The 18,481-nt window shown below is 44.9% G+C and overlaps 1 protein-coding gene across 1 annotated transcript in view; it reads left to right on the plus strand.

The window, feature by feature from the left end:
- GMEB2 (glucocorticoid modulatory element binding protein 2) overlaps positions 1-18,481 on the plus strand; it is a 2,829,650-nt gene that overhangs the window by 2,751,129 nt on the left and 60,040 nt on the right. The window lies entirely within an intron of this gene.

The raw sequence follows: 18,481 nt of genomic DNA on the forward strand, positions 1-18,481 counted from the left end.
GAGGTGCTCTGCCTCACATGTACCGGGATTTTGTTCCACAGCATAGGGAGTCTCTGGGTGATGAATCTGTCCCTCCAGCACGTCCTATTAATAACCGTGTCAAGGTTTAAGTCTCCCGCCCTTGTAGTTCTGAGGGATCTAGATTTTTTGAGTTCGAGCATGTTCATCAATTCTGGGTTGGACATGGCCTTGTATGTCAGGCACAGGTCACCTCTGAGCAGACGGTAAGCGACTGAGTAGAGCTGAAGTTCCTTCAGTCGGGCGGCATAGGACATATTTTTGAGACCCTTTATCCTTTTGGTGAGGAACTTTTGGGGCCTTTCCAGTTGCTGCAGGTGTCGTGTCAGATACATTCCGAATGGGGCATTGTACTCAATCATTGGCCTGATGAGTGATGAGTACAGGGGGACGATGACTTCCCTTGATCTAGATGCGAATCCCTTCATGATCAGGTGGGCAATGTAGAAGGTCTTCCTAACTACTTTGGCAACGTGAGTATCAAATGAAAGGTCACTGTCAACCTGGGTACCCAGATCCCTGATAACCTCTTCTGTGCTTAGTGGGTTGCCGCCTGTATGGTAGCTAGGGGTAACCTTGTTTTTCCCGAAGGGTATGACTATGCATTTTTTGGCGTTTAACTTTAGGCCATGGTTCTGGCACCAGTTTTCCGTTTCTATAAGACCCTTCTGAAGGATATCTGTGTCAGATGTGTTCTCAACTATGGCACCCAGTTTGCAGTCATCTGCAGATTATGTCAGCCATAATCCTCCTGTGTTTGCTTGGACTTCTGAAAAGTAGATGCCGAACAGGAGAGGGCCCAGGACTGAGCCCTGTGGGACACCACTTGTGACAGGCTTTGAGTCTGACATGGCGCCAGCAACTCTGACCCTGTGGGTTCTGTCACTTAGCCAATTTGCTATCCATCTTGTGACGTATGGGTTTACATTTAAGCTGATGAGTTTTTCAATGATACCTGAGTGGGGTATTGTATCGAAAGCCTTTGCCAGGTCGAGGTAGGCTGTGTGGACTGCCTTTCCCTCATCAATGGCCTTGGTGACTGTTTCGAAAAAGTCCACCAGGTTTAAAAGGCATGATCTGCCCTTGACAAAGCCAAACTGGGTCGGATCCAAAGTCTGCAAGTCTCCTATGTCTTTATTTATGAGTTCCATTATGATCCTCTCCATAGCTTTGCAGATCAAGCTTGTCAAGCTGATGGGACGGTAATTTCCCGGGTCGGTGGAGGCACCTCCTTTGTGAAGTGGGACCACAGTTGCTGTACGCCACTCCTTAGGCACGTATCCTGAGGTGAGGCTAAGATTAAACAGCTGCCCTAACTGCGGGTTTAATTCCTCATTGAGTTCGTGGAGCACACATCTGGGGACACCATCTGGTCCCATGGATGCTGTGTTTTTAGCCTTGGAGAGAGCAGTTCTCACCTGAGCGTTTGAGATGTTTGGGGGACTATAATTCTCTGGTATAGATATCTCACCTTTTGGGGGGGAGGGGGGGGGAGTTTGCACTGAGCCTGTCAGCCAGTATGTTGGCAATGTCTGTAGGTTCAGTAATTTTTACATCATTTTGAACCAATTCTGAGCATATCTGGGAGTTTCCTCCCAGGTTTCTAACATAGCTAAAGAAGGCCTTATGATTGTCCTTTGAGTCCTTGGCAACTTTTCTCTCAAAATTTGCCTTGGATGATTTTATGAGAGATCTTAATTTTTTACTTATAATGATCAAGGGTGTTTTCCCTTTTAAGGATTTTGCTCTATCTTGTAGTAGCTTCCTCCTTTTGTTGTAGAGCTTGTTTATGGCTGGGGTCCACCAAACTGGACGCTTGCCTTTGGTACAAAGGGTCTTTGTTTTGTTTGGGATTGCCTGATCCATGCAGTCCTGTAGGTGCTGGTAGAAGGCATTTGTAAGTGATTCAGCGGTTTGAGTAATGGTTTCCGCAGTCTCGGGGGCCATAAAAGAGACCACACTAGCCTTTAGAAGTGTGAAGTTGGCTTTTGAGAAGTTCTTCACTGTGGTCTTTTTTATCTCAGGTGGGGGCGGGATGTGGACTTCCAGTGAGATTAGTTTATGGTCTGAACTCACCAGTGAAGATATACTTCCAGTGTTGAACATTGTGACCCCATGTTCGTGATGATGAGATCTAGTATGTTATCTCCGCTTGTGGGAATGGTGACTAGTTGTTCCATGGCATTTGAGTTTATGAACTCTAGGAACCTTTGGGCTAGATTGTTGGGGCTAGAGTAGTGATCCCAGTCTATATTCGGGTAGTTGAAATCACCTAGTATGATGGTGTTTGGAGCTACATTTATCCCCTCCAGTGTTTTCAGGAAAGCTATGTGAGGTTCCTGAGATTGAGAGGGTGGCTTGTAACATGCTACAAATTGCAGAGCAGTCTTGCCTATGGTTAGTTGCACCTGGATGGTCTCCGATGCATCGTGCGTTGCCACCAACCTTGAGGTGTGGGTGTTCTTGATGAATATAGACACCCCCCCTCCTTTCTTGGTGTTGGCCGGATTTTGGGGCCGGAACGCATGATAAGAGGTAAAGCCTGATAGTGCCGGGGTGCTCTCGGGAGCCTTGAACCAGGTTTCAGTCACAGCACAGACATCGATGTTCTCCATGCTGAGAAGGGCCTCGAGTGCGTGCATCTTGAGGTTGAGACTTCTGGCATTGAGCAGCATTACCCTTAGTTTTTTTTCTTTTTTGTGTTCTAGGGTGGTAGGTTTAGAATTTGAGCCTTGCCTAAAAAAGGCACTATGGGGGTGGCAAGAGCCTTTGCCAATATCCGGAAGCCCAGGGGTGACAGGTGCAAGCCGTCCCTTGCGAAGCAGTGTGGCTTGTCCAGCATGTCATCCAGGCAGACATTGGATTCCCTTTGAATGACACCAGAGTTTAAGCCAATTATTAAAGCTGATCATCTTGTCTCTGTATTGTGGTATCATTCTTGGTGAAGGTAGGATACTGCTCAAGGTCATGGTCATACCTGCCTGGGCTACATAATCAGAGAGCTCCTCTATGTCTCTTTTCATGTAGTCGAAGGAGGTACATCTCAGGTCGTTCACACCAGCGTGGACAATGACAGAGTCGTACTTGTACCTGCTGTTGAGAGACCTGAGTGCTTGCGTTATGTGGCGGATTCTAGCACCCGACAGGCAGCTTACTGTGACCTTTTCCTTGTTCAATCTGGTGAGCGGGACACCAGTGTGTCTGACTATGGAGTCACCAATGACGAGTGTGTCTGGCATTGTGTTTGGCCTTAAGGGCTGTGACTGTTTTGCACACTGACTATGTGGTCTATGTGTTGCATGTGCTGTGTTCTGAGGTGGCAGTTGTTTGGGTGTCTGCTTTGGTGGCCTCTGCTGTTTTGGTAGATTTTTGATCAGAGCCTCCGAATATGTCTTTGTGTATTTATGTGTATGATTTGAAGTTGTGATAGTACTATGTGAGACCGGGTTTGTGGTGTGTGTGGTTTCCTTCTCCTCCTGTCTGGTCTTACCAGTCCTATGTTGAGAGAGCTCTGCCTCCAGTTTGGCTATATAGTTGCATCTCTCGCATGTATTTGTGTTTTGTGGGAGAAGGAGAGGGTTGTCCGTGTACATGAGACAATTGTAACATTGCCTCAATATTCCCAGATTCACCAGCTGAGCAGGAGAGGACACTAGCAACTGTTCCCTCGACATGCTAGAAGGAATAGACAAGGACTTTAAAAGACTCCGGGGGTGTGGGTGATCGATTGGGGTATTTGGCTGGTGGGGTACTATGTATAATAAGAGTGCTATATCAAGTAAAAAGTACTTTAGGAGCTAGTGCTAGGCTTTACAGATAGAGAATATTCTACTTAGGAATCAAGTAGAGCTGAGCTTTTTAGATATAGAATACGCTGGTTAGATCAGCAGTACAGTTCAGGGAAGGCTGTTTTAAGGGAAAATTTGAAGAGTGGACTTTAGGTAGCCCGAATAGTTTAACCTTGATTAACCGCCGCTGCTCTTGTGTGCTCCTGTGGCAACTCCATGCTAAATCGCGCTAAAGCGTGCTTTATAGCAGGGGGCTGGAAAAAACAGGAAATGACCCAAAATGGTCAATGAATTACCAGTTACTGCCTCTAACCACTCCTCTGAGGACAAACAGGCAGCTCAGTACTCCCCACTCTCACTGGTGAGTAAAGAAACTTCCCTCTGGCCACACAAGAAAATGGAGGAACACAGGAACCAAATACAAAGCCCAGGGATCAGCAAAATCTGATCACTGGAACAACTAGCTAGGAAAGTTAGGAAAGCAGAAGTATTTTTTTGTTTTTTTAGTTTTTTATACACACACAGACAGAAAATACAGTAAATGCTTTGTTATTCGACTAAATGGTATCAAAGGCTAGTACACTTGAGTGTATTAGCCTGTAGGTTAACTTATAAGCAAAACTTTAGCTAACAAGTGCAGTCAACAAATTAAGCTCAGAAAAACAGAGAAAACAGGTAATATAACAATAATATAAGCACAAAAGGTCGAAAAAAGCAATAACAAATGCTTAAAAAATACTTAGAATCAAGAAAGTCGCTTTTTCTGCTCTCTGCTGCCTTAGGAACTCTGCAGGGGACCACGAGGAGCTATGCCAAGTTCTCTAATGCCAGAAAAGCCCGCCAAAGCATGCTTTATAGCAGGGGGCTGGAAAAAACAGGAAATGACACAAAATGGCAAATGTATTACCAGTTACTGTCTCTAACCACTCCTCTGAGGACAAACAGGCAGCTCAGTACTCCCCACTCTCACTGGTGAGTAAAGAAACTTCCCTCTGGCCACACAAGAAAATGGAGGAACACAGGAACCAAATACAAAGCCCAGGGATCAGCAAAATCTGATCACTGGAACAACTAGCTAGGAAAGTTAGGAAAGCAGAAGTATTTTTTTTTTTTTGTTTTTTATACACACACAGACAGAAAATACAGTAAATGCTTTGTTATTCGACTAAATGCTATCAAAGGCTAGTACACTTGAGTGTATTAGCCTGTAGGTTAACTTATAAGCAAAACTTTAGCTAACAAGTGCAGTCAACAAATTAAGCTCAGAAAAACAGAGAAAACAGGTAATATAACAATAATATAAGCACAAACAGTGGTCGAAATGCACAAAAGGTCGAAAAAAGCAATAAAAAATGCTAGAATCAAGAAAGTCACTTTTTCTGCTCTCTGCTGCCTTAGGAACTCTGCAGGGGACCACGAGGAGCTATGCCAAGTTCTCTAATGCCAGAAAAGCCCGCCAAAGCGTGCTTTATAGCAGGGGTCTGGAAAAAACAGGAAATGATCCAAAATGGCCAATGAATTACCAGTTACTGTCTCTAACCACTCCTCTGAGGACAAACAGACAGCTCAGTACTCCCCACTCTCACTGGTGAGTAAAGAAACTTCCCTCTGGCCACACAAGAAAATGGAGGAACACAGGAACCAAATACAAAGCCCAGGGATCAGCAAAATCTGATCACTGGAACAACTAGCTAGGAAAGTTAGGAAAGCAGAAGTATTTTTTTGTTTTTTTTAGTTTTTTATACACACACAGACAGAAAATACAGTAAATGCTTTGTTATTTGACTAAATGCTATCAAAGGCTAGTACGCTTAAGTGTATTAGCCTGTAGGTTAACTGTATTAGCCTGTAGGAGGCTCTGAGTAAAAATTTACCTAAACAGCAGAGGCCTCCAAAGCAGACACCCAAACAACTGCTACCTCAAGACAACCCACAAGCAACACATAAACCACAAAAGCAGTGTGCAAAGCAGTCACAGCCCTTAAGGCCAAATACAACACCAAACATACTTGTCATAGGTGACTCCATAGTCAGACACACTGACGTCCCACTCACCAGGCTGAACAAGGAGAGGGTCACAGTAAGCTGCCTATCGGGCGCTAGAATCCGCCACATAACACAAGCACTCGGGTCACTCCACGGCAAGTACAAATATGACACAGTCATTGTCCATGCTGGTGTGAGCGACCTGAGACGTACCTCCCTGGACTACATGAAAAGAGACATAGAGGAGCTCTCTGATTATGTAGCCCAGGCAGGTATGACCCTAACCCTGAGCAGTATCCTTCCTTCACCAAGAATGATGCCACAATATAGAGACAAGATGATCAGCTTTAACAATTGGCTTAATGTCTGGTGTCATTCAAAGGGGATCCAGTGTCTGTCTGCCTGGGATGACATGCTTGACAAGCCACGCTGCCATGAGGGACGGCTTGCACCTGTCACCCTGGGATTCCGGATATTGGCTAAGGCTCTTGCCACCCCATAGTGCCTTTTTAGGCAAGGCTCAAATTCTAAACCTACCACCCTAGAAAACAAAAATGGGAAGAAACTGAGGGTAATGCTGCTCAATGCCAGAAGTCTAAATCTCAAAATGCACGCACTCGAGGCCCTTCTCAGTATGGAGAACATCGATGTCTGTGCTGTAACTGAAACCTGGTTCAAGGCTCCTGAGAGCACCCCGGCACTATTAGGTTTTACCTCATATCATGCGTTCGCCCCAAAACCCGGACCACACCACAAAAGGAGGGGTGTATCCATATTCATAAAGGATACCCACACCTCCAGGTTGGTGGCAATGCACAAGCTTCGAAACCATCCAGGTGCAACTAACCATAGGCAAAACTGCTCTACAAATTGTAGCATGCTACAGGCCACCCTCTCAAACTCAGGGACCCCACACAGCCTTCCTGAAGACACTGGAGGGTATAAATGTATCTCCAAACACCATCATATTGGGTGACTTCAACTACCCGAATATAGACTGGGAACATTACTCAAGCCCTAACTTTCTAGCCCAACGGTTCCTGGAGTTCATAAATTCAAATGCCATGGAACAGCTAGTCACTGTTCCCACGAGAGGAGAAAATATACTAGATCTCATTGTCACAAACATGGGGACAAAATGCTCCACACGAAGTATATCCCTCATTGGTGAGATCTGATCATAAACTAATCTCACTGGAAATCCACATCCCGCCCCCACCCCAAACAAAAAGACCATAGTGAAGAACTTCTCTAAAGCAAACTTCACACTACTCAAGACTGGTGTGGTATCCTTCAAGGCCCCTGAGCCAGAGGAAACCACAACCCAAGCTGCGAAGCCCTTACAAATGCCTTCTATGAACACCTCCAGGACTGCATGGATCAGGCAATCCCAAATAAAACCAAGACTCTTTCCACAAAGGGCAAACGTCCAGTCTGGTGGACCCCAGCCATTAACAAACTTTACAATAAGAGGAGAAAGCTATTACATGATAGAACAAAATCCATAAAAGGGAAGTCACCCCTGATCATTATTAGTAAAAAATACGAGCACTCATAAAATCAACTAAGGCCAATTTTGAGAGAAAAATTGCCATGGATTCAAAGGACAATCATAAGGCCTTTTTCAGCTATGTTAGGAACCTGGGTGGAAACTCCCAGATATGCTTAGAATTAGTCCAAAATGATACAAAAATCACTGAACCCACAGACATTGCCAACATACTGGCAGACAGGTTCAGTGCAAACTTCACCCCCCTCTCCCCCTAAAGGAGAGATAACTATCCCAGCCGAGTGTAGCCTCCCGGACATCTCAAATGCGCAGGTGAAAGCTGCTCTCTCTAAAGCTAAAAACACAGCATCAATGGGACGGATGGTGTCCCCGGCTGTGTGCTACGAGCTAAATGAGGAATTAAACCCGCACATAAGGCAGCTGTTTAATCTCAGCCTTACCACAGGATATGTGCCCAAGGAGTGGCGTACGGCAACTGTGGTCCCACTCCACAAAGGCGGCGCCTCTACGGACCATGGTAATTACCGCCCCATAAGCTTAACAAGTCTAGTCTGCAAAGCTATGGAGAGGATCATAATGGAGCTCATAAACAAAGATATAGGGGACTTGCAGACATTGGACCCGACCCAGTTTGGCTTTGTCAAGGGAAGATCATGCCTTTTGAACTTGGTCGACTTCTTCGAAACAGTCACCAAGGCCATTGATGAGGGAAAGGCAGTCCATACAGCCTACCTTGACCTTGCAAAGGCTTTCGACACAATACCCCACTCGGGTATTGTAGAAAAACTTACCAGCTTAAATGTAAACCCATATGTCACAAGATGGGTTGCAAACTGGCTTAAGGACAGAACCCACAGGGTTAGAGTTGCTGGCGCTGTGTCAGACTCCAAGCCGGTCACAAGTGGTGTCCCACAGGGCTCGGTCCTTGGCCCCTATTGTTTGGCATCTACTTCTCAGAAGTACAGGCCAACATGGGAGGACTTTGGCTGACAAAGTTTGCAGACGACTGCAAACTGGGCGCCATAGTGGAAAGTGCATCGGACACGGATATCCTTCAGAAGGGACTCACGGAAACAGATAGCTGGTGCCAGAGCCATGGCCTGAAGTTAACGCCAAAAAATGTATAGTCATACCCTTCGGGAAAAACAAGGTAACCCCAAGCTACCATATAGATGGCAATCCTCTAAGCACAGAAGAGGTTATCAGGGACCTGGGGACCCAGGTTGACAGTGGCCTTTCTTTTGACACTCACATTGCTAAAGTGGTTAGAAAGACCTTCTACATTGCCCACCTGATCATGAAGGGATTCACATCCAGATCTAGTGAGGTCATTGTTCCCCTGTACTCTTCACTTATCAGACCAATGATCGAGTACAATGCCCCATTCGGGATGTATCTCACCCGACATCTGCAGCAATTGGAGAGACCCCAAAAGTTCCTCACCAAAAGGATAAAGGGACTTCAAAATCTGTCATATGCTGCCAGATTGAAGAAACTCCAGCTCTATTCAGTCGCATACCGTCTGCTCAGAGGTGACATGTGCCTGACATACAAGGCCATGTCCAACCCGGAATTAATGGACATGCTCCACCTCAAAAAATCCAAATCCACCAAAACCACTAGAACAAGCGACTTAAACCTTAGCACAGATATAAATAGGACGTGCTGGAGGGATAGATTTATCACTCAGAGACTCCCTATGCTGTGGAATAAAATCCCGGTCCATGTGAGGCAGAGCACCTCGCTGACTCTGTTCAAGAGAAATCTAGACCTGTGGATGGGAGATCGTAGGTTTACACCGGGAATCATATCTGTGTCACTGCTGGACAGAGGCACAACAAACTAATGGGCACAGTATTTTTTCATATAAGGGGTGGCGTAAGCCACAAAAATTTGGGCTAGGCTTATAAATGCCTTAGGGCAGATAGCCTAGTATAAACCTATGAACCTATAAGCAAAACTTTAGCTAACAAGTGCAGTCAACAAATTAAGCTCAGAAAAACAGAGAAAACAGGTAATATAACAATAATATAAGCACAAACAGTGGTTGAAATGCACAAAAGGTCGAAAAAAGCAATAAAAAATGCTTAAAAAATACTTAGAATCAAGAAAGTCGCTTTTTCTGCTCTCTGCTGCCTTAGGAACTCTGCAGGGGACCACGAGGAGCTATGCCAAGTTCTCTCTTATGTGCACATACTTCTTGGCTTTTAACCAAGAGATTATTGTCATCATTTGAAGCAGAAGTGCTTTAGAAAAGGGCACTGCTTAAATCACAAGCATAATATACCTTGTATGTATAAAATTAAGTGATCTGTGTCCGTGGAGAAAATAGTGAATACCTTCTAGTACAGGTAAAAATGTAGACTCTCTTGAGTAGAGTTTACATTCTGTAGCTGTGATGCCTAACTTGTTTTATGATGTAATCACTGGTCAAGATTTTCCCCAGTTTAAAGAGCTGTTATAGTTATTGGGGGAAGTAATTCTACCAGAAATACTACCAAAAGCATATTGCTATAAAAAGAAATAAAACTTACAGGGATAAAAGAAAAATAGTTAATTTTTTTATTGTATACTTTTCCCTTTCTGCCTAACCATCAAGTTTCTTCTTACTGCATGCCAATGTGTTTCCCAGTACTGGGGAAACCTAGAACCACTGACATAAGAACCATATGGTATGAGGATGTTTTTATTGTGAGTGGCTTAATTCCTGCCATGTTGCTGAAGTCAATAGTTACATTGACACTAGGACTACCTATACATTTTTTCCACACGTGCATGCTCCTCTATATGCACCAGCAAAGGACAGCTGTTACCAGCTTGGACAGTCTTGCCCTCATCCTCACACAACTCAGCCTCCAGCGAAGGCTGAGTCAACCGAGCAGTGGTGAAAACTAGATGGTGCCCCCACCATCAAGCATCCGTGCTGCTAACTGAGCACTCGGGTCACCTAGGCTGTTCTCAGAAGTTTATCCCTCTGTGTCAGACTGGTGAAAAAGGAACTAAATTTGTCTCTGGATGGAATGGTTAGATAAATGAAACACTGAGTTTTCTCAAAAGATTCCCTTTAAAGTACTGAATGTAGTCAGTTTGGAAATTGACAGGGTTGTGAATTTTAAAAAAAAGATGCCATCACTTCATGATAAAAAATGTTAGTGTGAAGTCCAGCAGAGAAGTGGCCTTAGTTAAGAACCAACTAAGGGCAATAGGAGTAGAAATTAAGGGAAGGGTTAGAGTCTCATCCTGAAGGAAAAGAAAAGGGAACCAAAAGCACAAAATAAGCCCACTTTATAACTGTGCTATGAGCTAAGAAATGACCTAATACATTGAATAAACAAAGGGAGAGAATAGATACTGAGTTAGTTATTAGATGTCCAACTAAGTAAGTGTTGCAGTAAAGACTGTTTTGACTTCCTGCCATGCAGAAGCATGTGCCTGACCCGAATACCTGAGTCCCCCCCCCAGCCTGTCAGTGTCCCCAGCTTTTGGACATCAGGACATCTACGATATAAAAGGTGCATTGGCTTGTACTGTCTTTGGTTCTTTTTGCTATTTAGTTCGATGCAAGACTGTGTTGCTTGTCATCATCAGTCCATTGGCCAACCTGTTTTACCAGAACATGTACCTCATACCTAAGTACCTCATTGGGGCTCTTCCTTATCTTCCTATACCATTGCATGACATTTAATGTTTAACAAGGTCAATAGTTGCATCTGTTGTAGGAAGCAAATACACAAGGATTTCCATTCTTATTCTGTTTTTTTTTAACCTTGAGTGTCAGCACGACATTCCTAACTGTCCTTTCTGTGCGAGGTTTAACAATAAAACTTTTACAAGCAGGGCTGAATCCCTGCAACAGTATCTAGAGTCTGGTATAGCTAAGCCTTTGCATGCTTAGGCATCCACAGGATCTCATGCTTTTATCCCAAAAAGTGCAAAGGCAAACAACTGAAGAAGGACCAAACCACAAAAGGAGGGGGAGTATCTATATTCATCAAGGATACCCACACCTCCAGGTTAGTGGCACTGCACGAAGCATCGGAGACCATCCATGTGCAACTAACAGTGGGCAAAACTGCCTTTCAGTTTGTAGCCTGCTACAGACCACCCTCCCAAACTCAGGAACCCCACTCAGCTTTCCTGAGAACATGGAAGAATATGAAGGTCTCTCCAAACACCATTATATTGGATGACTTCAACTACCCAAACATAGACTGGGAGTACTACTCAAGCCCCAACACCCTTGCCCAACGGTTCCTAGAATTTATAAACTCAAATGCTATGGAACAACTGGTCACCACTCCCACAAGAGGGGAAAACATATTGGACCTGATCATCACCAACATGGGGACTCTATGTTCCATACCAGAGGTATACCCCTCATTGGTAAGATCTGACCATAAATTAATCTCACTGGACATCCATATCCTGTCCCCACACCCAGCCAAGGAAACCACGGTGAAGAACTTCTCAAAAGCAAATTTCACACTTCTCAAAACCGAGGTGGATTCCTTCAAAGCCCCCGGGCCAGTGGAAAATACGGCCCAAACCGCAGAATCCTTTACAAACGCATTCTGTGGACACCTACAGGAATGCATGGATCATGCTATCCCAAATAAAACCAAGACTCACTCCTCCAAAGGCAGGAGACCTGTCTGGTGAACCCCAGCCATAAATAAGCTATACAACAGAAGGAGGAAGCTACTACATGATAGAGCAAAATCCCAAAAAGGGAAGGCATCTGTGATCAGTACTAGCAAGAAACTATGATCCCTCATAAAATCATCTAAGGCCAGCTTTGAAAGAAAAATTGCACAAGACGCTAAAGATAATCACAAGGCCTTATTTAGTTATGTCAGGAACCTGGGTGGCAACTCCCAGATATGCTCTGAGTTAGTTCAAAATGACAAAAGAATACACTGAACCCACAGACATTGCCAACATCCTGGCAGACAGTTTCAGTGCAAACTTCTCCCCCCCCGTCCCCCCCAAAAGAGCAAATGTCTATCCCAACAGAGTGTAGCCTCCCTGACATCACAGATGCACAAGTGAGAGCTGCCCTCTCCAAAGCAAAAAACACAGCATCAGTGGGACTGGACGGTGTCCTGGGCTGCATCTTACACAAACTCCAAGAAGAACTGAACCCTCACATAAAGTCACTGTTCAATCTCAGCCTTACTACAGGATATGTACCCAAGGAATGGCGTACAGCAACAGTGGTCCCACTCCACAAAGGTGGTGCCACAATGGACCCCGGAAACTATTGCCCTATAAGCCTGACTAGCCTTGTCTGCAAAGCTATGGAGCGTATCATCATGAAACTCATAAACAAAGACATTGGGAACCTCCAAACACTGGATCCTACCCAATTCAGCTTTGTTAAGGGCAGATCTTGCCTCTTGAACCTGGTTGACTTCTTTGAAACAGTCACCAAGGCTATAGATGAAGGGAAGGTAGTCCACACAGCCTACCTGGACCTTGCAAAACCCTTCGACACAATACCCCACTTGGGCATCATAAATAAGCTCACCAGCTTAAATATCAACCCCTATGTCACAAGATGGGTTGCAAACTGGCTGAGGGATAGAACCCACATGGTCAGAATTGCAGGTGCCATGTCAGACTCTAAACCAGTTACAAGTGGCGTCCCACAAGGCTCAGTCCTGGGACCTCTCTTGTTCGGTATATATTTCTCTGAGGTACAGGCTAACACGGGAGGACTATGGCTGACCAAGTTCGCAGATGACTGCAAACTGGGTGCCATAATCGACTCATCGACTGACACAAGCATCCTCCAAAAGGGTCTCACAGAGATGGATAACTGGTGCCAGAGCCATGGCCTAAAGCTAAATGCCAAAAGGTGCATAGTCATCCCCTTTGGGAAAAAGAAAGTGCCCACAAATTACCACATAGGTGGTAATCCATTAAGTATAGAAGAAGTAATTAGGGATTTGGGGACCCAAGTAGATAGCAATCTCTCCTTTGACAATCACATTGCCAAAGTGGTTAGAAAGACCTTCTATATAGCCCACCTTATCACAAAAGGGTTCACATCTAGATCAAGAGAGGTCATTGTGCCCCCTACTCATCACTCATCAGGCCCATAATTGAATACAATGCCCCATTTGGCATGTACCTTACCCGACACCTGCAGCAACTGGAAAGACCCCAAAAGTACCTCACCAAGAGGATCAAGGGACTCAAACAGATGCCCTACGCAGTTAGGTTAAAGAAACTCCAGCTCTACTCAGTTGCTTACCGCCTACTCAGAGGCGATCTGTGCCTGACATATAAAGCCATGTCCAACCCAGAATTAATGGACATGCTCCACCTCAGGAAATCCAAATCCCTTAGGAGCTACACGCTCCAGGGACTTAAACGTCAGCACAGAAATAAATATGACATGCTGGAGGGACAGATTCATATCCCAGAGGCTCCCCTCACTCTGGAACAAAATCCCAATCCATGTTAGGCAGAGTCCCTCAATGACCTTTTTCAAGAGAAATCTTGACGAGTGGATGGGAGATCATAGGTTTACCCCTGGGATCTCTTCTGTGTCCCTACTAGACAGAAGCACAGTAAACTAACCTCAGAAGGGCTATCTTCTGTGACCTACTATACAGAGGCACAGTCAACAAATCTAAACGGGTGGCAAAAGCCAAACACACTCTGGCTAGGCTTATAAATCCCCTAGGGCAGATAGCCTAGTATCAACCTATGAACGTATGAGGTATCCTGATTTCACCTTTGTATCTGATTTGCCACCAAGACTTACCATTACTGATACAGGTGAGGAACCTGCACAGTCCCCTTGTCCATTGCCTGTTAGGCCTGAGTTCTGTAGCACAGCCCCACTGGAGGCCACCATGACTTTGGCCCAGTCTTCGCAGTCTGACAGTAGGCCAATGTTGGTTGAGTCCAATACCACCAAATCCTGCACAGTGGTTTTGGACTCAACTGCTGCATAGCAGTTGAAGTCCAAGACCACTGTGTAGGATTAAGCTTCCAATGCCAGGGTCTTAATGTCAAAGAGCAGTATCTCGTTGGTAATAGTAAGTGAAAAACTGCCTGGGAACTAAATGGAGGCTGAGGCAGCCCATCCAATACCTAAGGCCTATTCCAAACTAAGAATTAGCAAACCAAGAAACAAGTAGATTCAGAACTTCATAATGACCAGGCAGTCTACCTGGAAAAGGATCCTGTTCCAGGAGCCTTATCTGGGAAAAGAAAAAGAACACCCCTCACCACCAGGAAACTGACTTCTCTAAGTCAGAGGATGAAGATGAGCTTGCTTTTTTACATAGCCTTCTTTCTCGGCAGTAAACTGACTCAAGACTCTGAAGATACCTTATCCTCATTCTGTCCATATTTGGATTGATCCTTTGGAGACACCCTTCATAAGATAAAGGGGACCTACAACTGAGAATCTTTAGTAATTCCTTCAGTCCATGAAGTATTGGATGATGTGTATAATGACATAACTCTACAATCCAACTCCTTCACCCTCCCCCATCCCGCTGGAAAGTTAGTCCATTTTTACAAAGTGCTCATATCCCACAAACATATCTATAAAAATCCTGTACCAGATCCAGCAGTGCTGCCCACTAAGTCCTCCAAAGAAGTAAATGGGAAAGCAGCCAAGAACCCACTACCAAATGAGAGAGAGAGAGAGAGAGAGAGACAGAGCAGACTGGTTGATAAATTTGGCAAGAAGACTTACATCTTACCTACCCTGGCTATGAGATCTCCTAACTACTTTTTCTATATGCTTAAATACCTTGAGATATTACAGGACCAAATTAAATGCAAGGCATAGAGGATACAGGACAAGAGCCCCCAGAGGGACATTTTGGATGTGTATATAAAACCCTTCAAGTGTCCAGACACTCATTAAAGTGCAGTTGTACATGAGCTGCCATGGGATAAGTCACATGCAGACATGCCTGGCTGAGGGCTGAGCTTCTGTCAAATCAGGTAAAAGCAGAGCACCCTGATGCCCCTTTAGGTAAGGAGTCTGTCTTTGGACCCACTTAAGAAGGTGTTTGAAAAACTGGACAAAAGGGAAAAACAGATAAAGTTTGTTAAGGCGTTTTATGTAACTCCTATCCCTAGGTACAATATTACACCAGCAAATCCTGGCCTTTTCTCATCAAAGAGAGTGAAACACTAAGCAACTAGGAGGGAAAAGAGTCAGGCACCAGACTGACTGGCAAACCAAACAATGCCCCAGTCCTGGGTGGGGATCAATGACCCTGCCCCCCCCAGGGAGCAGCTGTGACTATTATCAGCTTCTCCCTTCTCCAGAATTCCAATCCAGCTCTCCTCTCTATTCCTAAGAAGACACTTGTCCTCCTTTCACATCCAGTAGAAGACCATCACCCAAGACAAGTGGATCCTGTTACATCATAAAAATCTGGTACACCTTGCAATTTTGCAGGACCCCCCCCCCCCCCACACACACACACACCACTTTTCAGGTATCTGCCACCACATGCCTCCTCTTTTACAAGATCTCTTACTTCAAGGGCCTTCCAACAGTACCTTGGGAAAACATAGGAAAAGGCTGCTACTTCTGTCTCCTCTAAGTTCCCAGGAAGGAAGGCACATGGAGACCTATACAAGATTTATCAAAGCTAAACAAGTTCCTGATACTACCAACATTCAAAAGTTTGACTCTTCAAAAGCTGCCTAGCTTCATGTTCCTATTCTATAGAAAAAAACGAAGGTTCCTGTATTTCTGGACAGCCTGATCCTATTACCAATTCTTTGCCTTACTATTTATAGGATCATTCTTTCTTCTCTTTTTCCCTCCACCTGGCTGCTGTGCGCCTTGCTCCGGTGCTTGTTTTACACTCTGTGTCCCAGACTGTCCCTGTGTCAAACACTTGCATTTTCCTGGGCGGATGCCTCTGAAGACCCGTACTAACAAAGGGAATAACTAAACAGCTCACTGCGAGACTTTTTCCCTTTGTAAACAAAGTGAAACTCTGTATTCCAGACTGTCCCTGTGTCAAAGACTTGCATTTTCCCGGGCGGATGCCTCTGAAGACTCGTACTAACTAAGGGAATAACTAAACAGCTCACTGAGAGACTTTTTCCCTTTGTAAACAAAGTGAAACTCTGTGTTCCAGACTGTCCCTGTGTCAAACACTTGCATTTTCCCGGGCGGATGCCTCTGAAGACGCGTACCAACTAAGGGAATAACTAAACAGCTCACTGAGAGACTTTTTCCCTTTGTAAACAAAGTGAAACTCTGTGTTCCAGACTGTCCCTGTGTCAAACACTTGCATTTTCCCGGGCGGATGCCTCTGAAGACCCGTACTAACTAAGGGAATAACTAAACAGCTCACTGAGAGACTTTTCCCCTTTGTAAACAAAGTGAAACTCTGTGTTCCAGACTGTCCCTGTGTCAAACACTTGCATTTTCCCGGGCAGATGCCTCTGAAGACCCGTACTAACTAAGGGAATAACTAAACAGCTCACTGAGAGACTTTTTCCCTTTGTAAACAAAGTGAAACTCTGTGTTCCAGACTGTTTCTGTGTCAAACACTTGCATTTTCCCGGGCGGATGCCTCTGAAGACCCGTACTAACTAAGGGAATAACTAAACAGCTCACTGAGACACTTTTTCCCTTTGTAAACAACGTGAAACTCTGTGTTCCAGACTGTCCCTGTGTCCAACACTTGCATTTTCCCGGGCGGATGCCTCTGAAGACCCGTACTAAGGGAATAACTAAACAGCTCACTGAGAGACTTTTCCCCTTTGTAAACAAAGTGAAACTCTGTGTTCCAGACTGTCCCTGAGTCAAACACTTGCATTTTCCCGGGCAGATGCCTCTGAAGACCCGTACTAACTAAGGGAATAACTAAACAGCTCACTGAGAGACTTTTTCCCTTTGTAAACAAAGTGAAACTCTGTGTTCCAGACTGTTTCTGTGTCAAACACTTGCATTTTCCTGGGCGGATGCCTCTGAAGACCCGTACTAACTAAGGGAATAACTAAACAGCTCACTGAGAGACTTTTTCCCTTTGTAAACAAAGTGAAACTCTGTGTTCCAGACTGTCCCTGTGTCAAACACTTGCATTTTCCCGGGCGGATGCCTCTGAAGACGCGTACTAACTAAGGGAATAACTAAACAGCTCACTGAGAGACTTTTTCCCTTTGTAAACAAAGTGAAACTCTGTGTTCCAGACTGTCCCTGTGTCAAACACTTGCATTTTTCCGGGCGGATGCCTCTGAAGACCCGTACTAAGGGAATAACTAAACAGCTTACTGAGAGACTTTTCCCCTTTGTAAACAAAGTGAAACTCTGTGTTCCAGACTGTCCCTGTGTCAAACACTTGCATTTTCCCGGGCAGATGCCTCTGAAGACCTGTACTAACTAAGGGAATAACTAAACAGCTCACTGAGAGACTTTTTCCCTTTGTAAACAAAGTGAAACTCTGTATTCCAGACTGTCCCTGTGTCAAAGACTTGCATTTTCCTGGGCGGATGCCTCTGAAGACCCGTACTAACTAAGGGAATAACTAAACAGCTCACTGAGAGACTTTTTCCCTTTGTAAACAAAGTGAAACTCTGTGTTCCAGACTGTCCCTGTGTCAAACACTTGCATTTTCCCGGGCGGATGCCTCTGAAGACGCGTACTAACTAAGGGAATAACTAAACAGCTCACTGAGAGACTTTTCCCCTTTGTAAACAAAGTGAAACTCTGTGTTCCAGACTGTCCCTGTGTCAAACACTTGCATTTTCCCGGGCAGATGCCTCTGAAGACCCGTACTAACTAAGGGAATAACTAAACAGCTCACTGAGAGACTTTTTCCCTTTGTAAACAAAGTGAAACTCTGTGTTCCAGACTGTTTCTGTGTCAAACACTTGCATTTTCCCGGGCGGATGCCTCTGAAGACCCGTACTAACTAAGGGAATAACTAAACAGCTCACTGAGAGACTTTTTTCCTTTGTAAACAAAGTGAAACTCTGTGTTCCAGACTGTCCCTGTGTCAAACCCTTGCATTTTCCCGGGCGGATGCCTCTGAAGACGCGTACTAACTAAGGGAATAACTAAACAGCTCACTGAGAGACTTTTTCCCTTTGTAAACAAAGTGAAACTCTGTGTTCCAGACTGTCCCTGTGTCAAACACTTGCATTTTCCCGGGCGGATGCCTCTGAAGACCCGTACTAAGGG

Source organism: Protopterus annectens, chromosome 14.part0 (assembly GCF_019279795.1).
Source record: "Protopterus annectens isolate FY-2018-M chromosome 14.part0, PAN1.0, whole genome shotgun sequence".
NCBI lineage: Eukaryota > Metazoa > Chordata > Ceratodontiformes > Protopteridae > Protopterus > Protopterus annectens.